The 9,075-nt window shown below is 44.6% G+C and overlaps 1 pseudogene; it reads right to left on the reverse strand.

The window, feature by feature from the left end:
* Positions 1-1,921: 1,921 nt before the first annotated feature.
* On the reverse strand, positions 1,922-3,254 carry LOC138561962 (carnitine O-palmitoyltransferase 2, mitochondrial-like; annotated as a pseudogene).
* Between the last annotated feature and the right edge of the window lie 5,821 nt (positions 3,255-9,075).

Raw genomic sequence — 9,075 nt, forward strand, 5'->3', positions numbered from 1 at the left:
CCTTCTTTACATGTCTTTTGCAGTCTGTCAGAGGCAACAACCTCCAGTAGGAAACCGTTGGGGGTTTCGGCCTGCTGCTCTCATCCCTTGGTCTGTTGCTCTGCTCCAGTGGGTGCACCTTCATCCCGGAGGTTATGCTCGTACTCGTGTTCGGCCTTGCTCACAGTGTGTCTTTAGGTGTTACCAGTTAGCTCTCCTCACACAAATAAAGGCATCAGATGTATGCACTTAGTGTAAAGTGCCTGACTTTGCCTGACCCGATTAACGGGACATATCCAGTACGATGTGATCACCCTCTTCCTCGGCCCAGTGTTTGTGTATAAAGGGGGTCGGGGGAGTTGGTACTCCGGAAAATCCTATAAAATAGGATGGGGTAGATGAACAAATAAGGGGGGGGGGGGGAGTACCGTGTCTCACCATTGGCTGCCTCACCCCCACTCGCCAAAGACCTCTCACCTAGGTGATCCTCCCACACTGGACCACCCCAAGGGTCTGCATCCAAAGGCGATTTCTGTGCCCTGGCCACCTGAGAGAGAGATATCCCTGGGGATTAGAGGGTGAGACACCCTCTGGTTTCCCACAGTTGGCAGAGGATTTCGTGGTCCATCAGATCAAAGGCTCCTGAGAGGTCAGGCAGGAGGGCCAGATTACCATTGTCCTTAATTTCATCCATTTGGATTTTTAGGTCCAGGAGTGTGGGACGGAAACCAGATTGGCATAGTCCAAGGTGGTTGTTCGCTTCGAGACGCTTTTGTATTTGCAGGTATGCTGCTCTGTCCAGTATCTTTAGTAAGGTGGGACGATAGTTGGTTGGGATGTTGGGGTCTAGTGTAGGTTTCTTAAGAAGTGGGAGTCCTCATGCATCTTTTAGATTTGCAGGTATGTTGCCAGAGGTAAAGGAATTGTTAATAAGCGATGCGATAAAAGGTGCAAGCTCTACTGCACAGTCTTTAATGAGTGAGGCTGGGCCGATATCCTCTTGGCATCTGGATGGTTTCAGACCTTTGATGACTTTCCCAACTTAGGTAAGACACTTAGGTAAACTCAAACAAGGGGATAGACACTTAGGTAAAATCAAACATTGGGATAGAGCGGGACATAGGGTCAGGTGGTCGGCAGGTGTCTCGGTGAGTATCATTTTTGTTGTTGTTGCCACAATTATAGTTTGTAGTAGGGAGCTCTTAACCAGAAGTGCCTTTTGGATATTAGGGCACCAAGTGATGTCTTTGAGGCTAGAAGGTAGGGGGGTGGAGTGTTGGTGATTCAAATTCTTGCAAGATGGCGAAGAGCTCCAACATGTTTGAGTTTTCTAAACGCTCGTTGTACATTCGGCTTTTGGCTTGGAGTATGGCCTGTTTATAAGTTTTGGAGGTGGTGGTGAAATGCTCTTTATTAGCAACTGAGGGAGTCTTTTTCCACAAACTATTGGCTACTCTCTTTGTAGAGCGTAGTGCTTTGAGGTTAGTGATGTGTCAGGAGTTTAAATGGGCTACTGGTTTGCGTTTGATCAAGGGATAAGGGTCGATGGCAAGGTGTAGCGTTTCATTGTATAGTTCTACCTTGGTGGACGGATCGTTGAATCACGGATCGGTGATTCGTAAGGGGTTGTAGCAGCGGGAGCATATTAGCTGGGTGATATTTCCGGCCTTGAGATGGTTTCCAGCAGTCCCTCGCAAAACATTTACTCAGACTTCACTTTTGTAGATACATCTACTGGTATATCCTCAGTAATGATACTGAATCATGTGGCCCACGATTTAGCAGTTCTGTGAAATTAACAAGATTTGTGCTTTACTGGACAAAAGATCTCGAACCACCAATAGCTTTTCTTTTTAAATAATGAAAACCAATACTTTTTAGTAGCAAAGATTATAGTCAAATTCACACACTAAAAGGTCCCATCACAGAAATGTTACCTTTTTCAGCACAGCAAGCATATACACTCAATTACGATGTACTCACCCATTGCTGCTTCTTTTATCAGATTCCCATGGTACTTGGAGCATTCCTTAATCATCATGCAGAGTTCATCGGGACTGTACTTGGAAGGTTCTTTTACTAAGGCCTCAGAGAGCTTCTTGGTATACACAGAAGCCGGACGCATTGTTTCTATGCGGCCATGCTTGAAAGCTGCCGTGCTGCAAGCCTCAGAGGTTGCTACAGTCTGGCCATATTGCCGAAGGAAACCAACTTGGAAGGACAGCTGCGCGATAGCATCTGGGCTGATCTTGTACTTCTTTAGTATCTCCTTGCCTCCAAGTTTGAATTCCATGGAGTCAATGGTCAGTGTCTTTACACTAGTATCAAAGTGGTCTTTGGTTTTTGTGATCCCTTCTTTCAAGACATCGTTCAGTTGAAACTGGAGCCTCGTCACTTCCTTAGAGGAGTCCACAGAGGCGGGCATATCTTTTGAAGAGATTGCAGGGTTCTCAGTGCTGTCTTTGTACACCTCATTCTGTAATCTTAGTATGGCAACGCCATCCCCCCAAGAGTGCTGAAAATTAACACCAGAGGTGCCATCATTAGCCATTATGATACTAAACGATTTATCATACCAGCGGTTGAGTCCCGAGCCATGCAGCATGGTGTGTGACCAATGGCTGTTGCCTTTAATAGGGAAATCATCTAGGCACAAACAGAAAACAGCTGAGTCTACCTTTTTCAAGACTTCTGCATTTCCGTTATCGAGGAGCTTCTGCCTTAGCACGGCCATGTGTTTCTTTCTTCACTAATTAGATATCCAAGTGGGAACTCTGGTGTTGGTGTGCTGTCTGAGAGGATGTACTTCAATTGTGCCTGAATTTCTGCAGCTTTCGTTTTATATTCCCATCTCTATCCAGAACATCAAATATGTAAAAGTTCCCATTCCTTAACACTAGTAGGTGCTTTGCCTTGTTATCTGTCACAAGTTCATCGCGGTTGGGCTTTGGTAGACGAGTGGAGTTGAAAAGTCTGAAGTACTGCGACATGTCCAGAGGATATGCGTTCATCATGTAAGCTCCGTACCATGAGAGAGATGATGGTACCTAACGGATAAACCTCTTGAAAGCCAGAGTGTCGCTTTTGGCAGGGACGAGATGGAAAACCTCTGGCTTCAGGTAACCGGCACATATGGTTTTCATGAAACGCATGGCAGATACAATCATGTTGGTTGCTCGGGTGAGTTGATCATTGTATTCGGGTTTTGGGTCAGGGTTGAATGACATAAATGGATTAAAGTTCAGAACTATTGGTTCACGAGCACAGAGATACATATCGTACCAATGACCTGTGAAAACAGAAATGTGATTGGTTCACGTTGATACCTGCATGCAAAGTATTAGCCATTTGTAAAGAAGGTGCATCTCTGTTGGTCTTTATTTACAATTAATTTGCAAGATATTTAAATAAGCAGGACAAGTGGTTTGAAGAGATCTAATCCACCTGTCACCTTTACATTCCTTATTGTATGTGGATGGTACTTTACTGAGCAAGATCTTGCATTATCCCATACATATTTCTGTATTTCTACTTAGTTGGTCCAGATCTGCCCCATTTCAGTATTTTACGACTCAATGGTATAGTGGTGTTTGATACAATAGTACATTGCTGTTTTGCTACACCCGTCATCACCAGGGACAGTGTTACCTATATTCATTATTTCCTCATTTGAGGAAAGTCTGGTCACTCAACACATACCACTACCATCTGTAACTTAACCTCCCCCTTTCTCTTACCTTTTCCTGGCATGCCACACATGTTCAGCGTAGTAAATTATTTTCTCATAAAAGTCTGCAATTGTTTATTTTCATAGATCTTGCGTTTTCATGAGACATGGAAACAACCATTTCTGTTAACTTATAAAAGATTCATGAGCCAAAAAGAGTGAGTCTGGGCTGAAATGAAGACCCTTTGAATAAGCTAATCCCCCAACCGTAAAGAACACATTTTCACTGTATAATTTGTATTTTATTTACCTGAGGTGTAACTTGTGTGCTTGTTCCGCTGATCCTGTGCAACCAGCTCTTCATGCAATTCCTTTCCAATTCCTTTTTCAAAGGACCGGGAACTCTGTTCAGTTTTTCTGAAATATTAACACAGCACAAACTACAGGATGTAGCATCAAATTTTCTTTGTGTAAAAACCCCCACTTCAACCACTGCACATTAAATCATTCCTTACAGACCCCCTACGATGGGCATCTCAGAACAGCATCTCTCTTTTTTCATTATACACTTTATTAATTTTGCCATCAGAGGAAAATGAAAAAGCAGCAGAAAATAATAAAATAAGAAAACCATCTAACCAGTCCATGTACAGTTTAGCCCCTGCTTTCCTATTTGTCCCAGACTTTCCTGTCTTTCTCAGGGAAACCACGAGATCTATATATCCTATCTTCCAGTAGCATACAATCGTCCATATCATTTTCCCATTTGGACAGTTTGGGGACATCTCCCAAACCCCATTTCATAGCCCTTTTTGCCATTAACAGTGACATTGGCAGGAATACACCATCAGCCTTAGAAACTCGATTGATCCCACACTCAATAAAATCAACTATGGGTCCAGAATGATTTCGGGACTACAAATCAGTCAACCAGTTGACCACTACAGACCATGAGCTTCGAATCTTTGGGCATTGCTATAGTAGATGGTAAAAAGTGCCAAGATCCGTTTTGCACATGTTATTGGGTATTCGACTCCCTTTAAAGAGGAGATCTCTTGAGTAGTATATTCAATGAAGGATTCTGAGATGGATCAATTGATAGTTCGCCGAGATAGCTGCCATTTTAGGGAACATTAAAGCATCCTGCCATTCCTTCGACTACAAAAATCCCACATCAAGCTGCCATCTCACTTTAAGATTGGTCAAGGGGGTAGAAGTTAAGGACAGAAGGCTTGCCATAGGGAGGAGATTGGTTTACTAGTTATGAGTCCCTCATTCATGTTGGCCTCCAGTGGCGACATACCCGGTAGATCAAAAACATCAGGAAATTGAGACATGATTGCATGCTTAAATTGAATGTTAACATAGTCCTCATAATTCAGGAGATTATATCTATGGACTAGAACCAGAAATGTAGAGAGCCTACCATTAACCACCACATCTGAGAGCAGCTGGAGGCCATCATCTCTGCAAAGCTTGAAGGTGTGTATCCTTTTCTAACTTCTGGCATATCTTGATTATACCAAATAGGAGCCGTTAGCATGATGCTCTCGGCCTATACCATTACAACCGCCTCGCTCTTGAATGTTGCCCCACTGGCTCGTCTGGTATTGTGCCAAAAGTGATTAGCAAAAGGGTAAATCAAAAACAGTTCTGCACTTCGAATTCTTTATTATTTATGCATGTACACATGTAGTAGTGATCGCAAAAACGCATGCCTTATTTGAAAAAACACATCTGCGATTGTTGAGCTTTTTTCAGAGATGTAGGTTTAATATTAATTTTTAACTGCCCACGGAATATGCCACTTATTTTATACACTGAAATCCACCAGGAGGAGCTTCCCAGAGAATATAACCCTTTTTAGAGGCAAAGAATGAACATTGATTCTCTGGTGAGGCCACTCTATAAAGGAGAGTGGGTGATGAGGTGTTGTTGTGGGGAATGATTACCAGATCACGGGGCACGCCTAATGTGACAGAGACCTTTAAGGGAGCCTGGTAATGGTAACAAGTACTTATAGAGCAGACACTCGCCTTGAAGAAGCATTTAGATGCTGAAAGGAGGAAAAGCGACAGTTACTCACAAAGAGAATTCAAAGTGGAAACAAACACGTTTTTCTGAATTTAATAGGATTGTTAAAAACAAAATGTTAACAAATATAATAGATCGTCCGGCAATGCATTCCAGAGGTTGATAACCAAGAAAGAAAATGCACGAGCCCTGCATCTGGCCAATGTAGGTCCTTTCAGGAGACCAGCGGAAGAAGAATGCAAAAGAAGTAAATGGTTAATAATATGCACACCGCTCCCTAAAAATAATAATAAAGAAATGACGGTGTCAGATTATAGAAAGATTTATGCACAAGGCATAGATTTTAAATTGTATCAGTTTCTCTCCTTTCGATTTCAGTGTGGTAGTGATATTTGCCCTGCGATTTAAATTAATAATCATGGAAGCTGTGGCATTCTGCACAATCTGCACATTTGGGCAACCCCTGACATGTGGCATGGCGAAAAGTCCAGGCGGCTAGCTATAAAAGCATTCTACAACATGATTATGTATTATGACCAATCTGGGAAATGTGTCCCTTCTCCCAAAGGGGCAGCCACCCCCATTGAGGCTAGGGAGTTGAGCCAACTCCGCAAGACCCTCCTTAGGGGTTTGGGCAAGCGCAACGTTACTGGGAAGGACACCCCTTTTGGGGACGAGGACTCCCGGGTAGAACAAGGGTTCTATGTCATATTATCGACGACTGTTTTTTTGACGGGTGTTTTTCCGAAGAAATGTTGCTGTAAAAACTCATTGAAATTGTGTTTCTTTTATATTTGGGCGGGTTCCCCACCGCCATCCACGGCACATCCACCTATTTTATGCCGTTCCTGACCCCCACCAACTCTTTATCTCCCCTGCCCCCGCAAAAAAAATTGCAATGTGTTTTTTCGGCAATAATGTTTCTGCAAAACACCAGTCGAAAAAACGGCTGTCGATGATACAACGTCGTACCAGAATATGAAAGCCTATGAAATCTGTACTCTTGTGATAAAGCCTTTCTGTTTGTCTAACACCAATGGTGAACTCTCCACACAAGAACGTTAGCTATCGGGACAGAGTCTCAGGATTGCACCTTACCTGCTGGGTCTTGTGCGGCCTCTCCGATAAGAGATAGGGTCTGTCCTTCCAGTCAGACACCTCGATCTCTGGATGTAAACAGAGAGGGAGAGAGGCTTCCCTAAAAGGGCAAGACTCAGACAGGGAAAGCTCCTTGATGGAGAAAAAAACCTTGAAGATTAAAATTGAGGTCTCTGAAAAATGATGAACAGCGCAGCAGCTGGGTAAGGAGGGCGAGGCAGCAGAGCACGAAACAGTAGACCAAGAAAAGAGGAAACGAAGCAGCAGATGAACTGAGTAGTACTGGGACAAAGTAGCGCACACAGGAGGATAACGAGAGAAGAAACAAAGGAGGAATCAGGAGAGGATACTGGAGACTTGTGTGAAGTGAAGAGAGGAGAAGAGCATAGGGGAGCGTTGCAGCAACTAGGGAAATGAGCAGTTGTGACGCTCCAGCTTACTGGGAACGTCAGCTCTTGTAGGCACGGCTCCTGCAGTGTAAAGGACCCCAGCCGCCATCTTGGTGGGGGTGGGTGCATCATAATGTCTCTGCCATCTTGGGAAGGTCATCAGTATCATCTAGTGGCGGCCAACTTGGAAGAGGCTGGTTCGCTTCCAACGGGTCCTTACAGACAAACAAGGGCAAAGACTGACATGGAGACTCCAATAATATCACCAAAGTCCTTAGTTGGAGGAGGAGATTCCCTGATGCAAGGCTGAATGGCATGGGAGGAGCCGCACACAGAAGATGCTGCAACGCGAAACACAGCGAGTCTTGAGGCGAGGCCACAGAGAGGATGTCATGGGCTTGTAGTCCACAGACCACGAATATCACAGGTGAGAAGCTCCTCAGATCCTGTGCTGAGAGTCTAAGAAGAGGAGAGAGCCACGAGCACCGTGAGGCCCCGAGAAGGCTGCCATAAAGAGTGTCATCCGGGTGGCAGGTGGAGATGAACGCCGCCGGCACAGGCATCACCGGCCCACCCTGGCGGAAGTGCTGCAAGAAACTAGGGACATGGGCCGCACAGGAAGAAGGGAAACGGGTGGTTGATTGGTAATAGGGGGAATCCAAATCCTGAATCCTTTACTGGTTAAGAAACATCCTTTACGGGTTAAGGAGCCCCCATCTAAATCAGGACCAAAGAGTCCCATGTGATACAGAATAAGCTAAGAGTAAAGAAAGTTAAGAAAATCCGATTGCCAAATCCTGAGATGAGAAAGGGATGCAAACCCTGGCTGAAAGCTAGAATGAAAGCCCAGGGGCTAGACAGCCCATAAATAACCTCCAGCCGAGCTGAGGGCTCCAGAATAAGAGTTTATAATATTAAAAATCAAGAGAACATTCAATTGAAAGGTGTAACATCCACACTACCCAGGAGTGGGAAGGCTAGAGGGAGTGAGGTGGGCCACTGAATAAGACAGTCTTGTAGAGAGATAAGTCGAATACCCCATTAGATGCACACAATGAAAGCTTTGGGGAATTGAATGAAAAAGAACTGAGTGACTTTGCACCTTTTTCTGAGAGGAAAATGTATTTGGATCTGTATTATTCTTTGTGAGAACTCCTGTGGAGAGCCAAGCCAGAAACCATGCCCTGGGAGGAACATTCATGTTGAAGATTGTCTGAAGCCGAGCGGGTCCACAGGCTGGTGTTGATAAACCCCAGGGTGAAAGCCTGTTTCTTGTTATCTACTGGTAGGGCAAGATAGTTGAACAGGTTAGGACTGACGACTGATTTGGGTTATTCTGACAAGCACCTTCGTTTTGGTTTTTTTCGGAAGGGAATCCCCTTTTAGCACTACACCAAATAAGGTGTTTCCTTTTTAATTTAAAGAAGTGTTGAATCATGCACTTACTTCGGGTTTGCCACAGTGAAGCGCGGAGATAAGGGCGCGCTGTTGACTGCTGTGCGGCTGGACGCTCACTTCATTTATTCTCAACTCGGCAGACGAAGCAAGATTACCTCGAAAGACTCACCTGTTCCAATTCGCGTAAGACTGTCAGCTGTATCCCTATCAGCTGCCGGCAGTTGAAGCGAGCGGGTCATTGTGCATCGGTTGCCGTGTCATCACGTGACTCGGATCACGTGGCAACTCTGAGACACTTCCCCTGATCATCGGCATAAAAGTACAGCAGCGCAGCCCTTGCAGCGTGAAGTCCGCGCGGAGATAAGGGCGCGCTGTTGACTGCTGTTTACGGCTGAAGACGGCTAAAAGGTTAGGTAAGACACTAATTTCATCTAATTTCGGGTCAATTCATCTGTCTGTTCAAACATAATCTCAATTCGATTAAGATGGATAATGCAAAACCTCGTACTA

Source organism: Ambystoma mexicanum, chromosome 1q (assembly GCF_040938575.1).
Source record: "Ambystoma mexicanum isolate Mex_15411 chromosome 1q, UKY_AmexF1_1, whole genome shotgun sequence".
In the NCBI taxonomy this organism is placed as follows: domain Eukaryota; kingdom Metazoa; phylum Chordata; class Amphibia; order Caudata; family Ambystomatidae; genus Ambystoma; species Ambystoma mexicanum.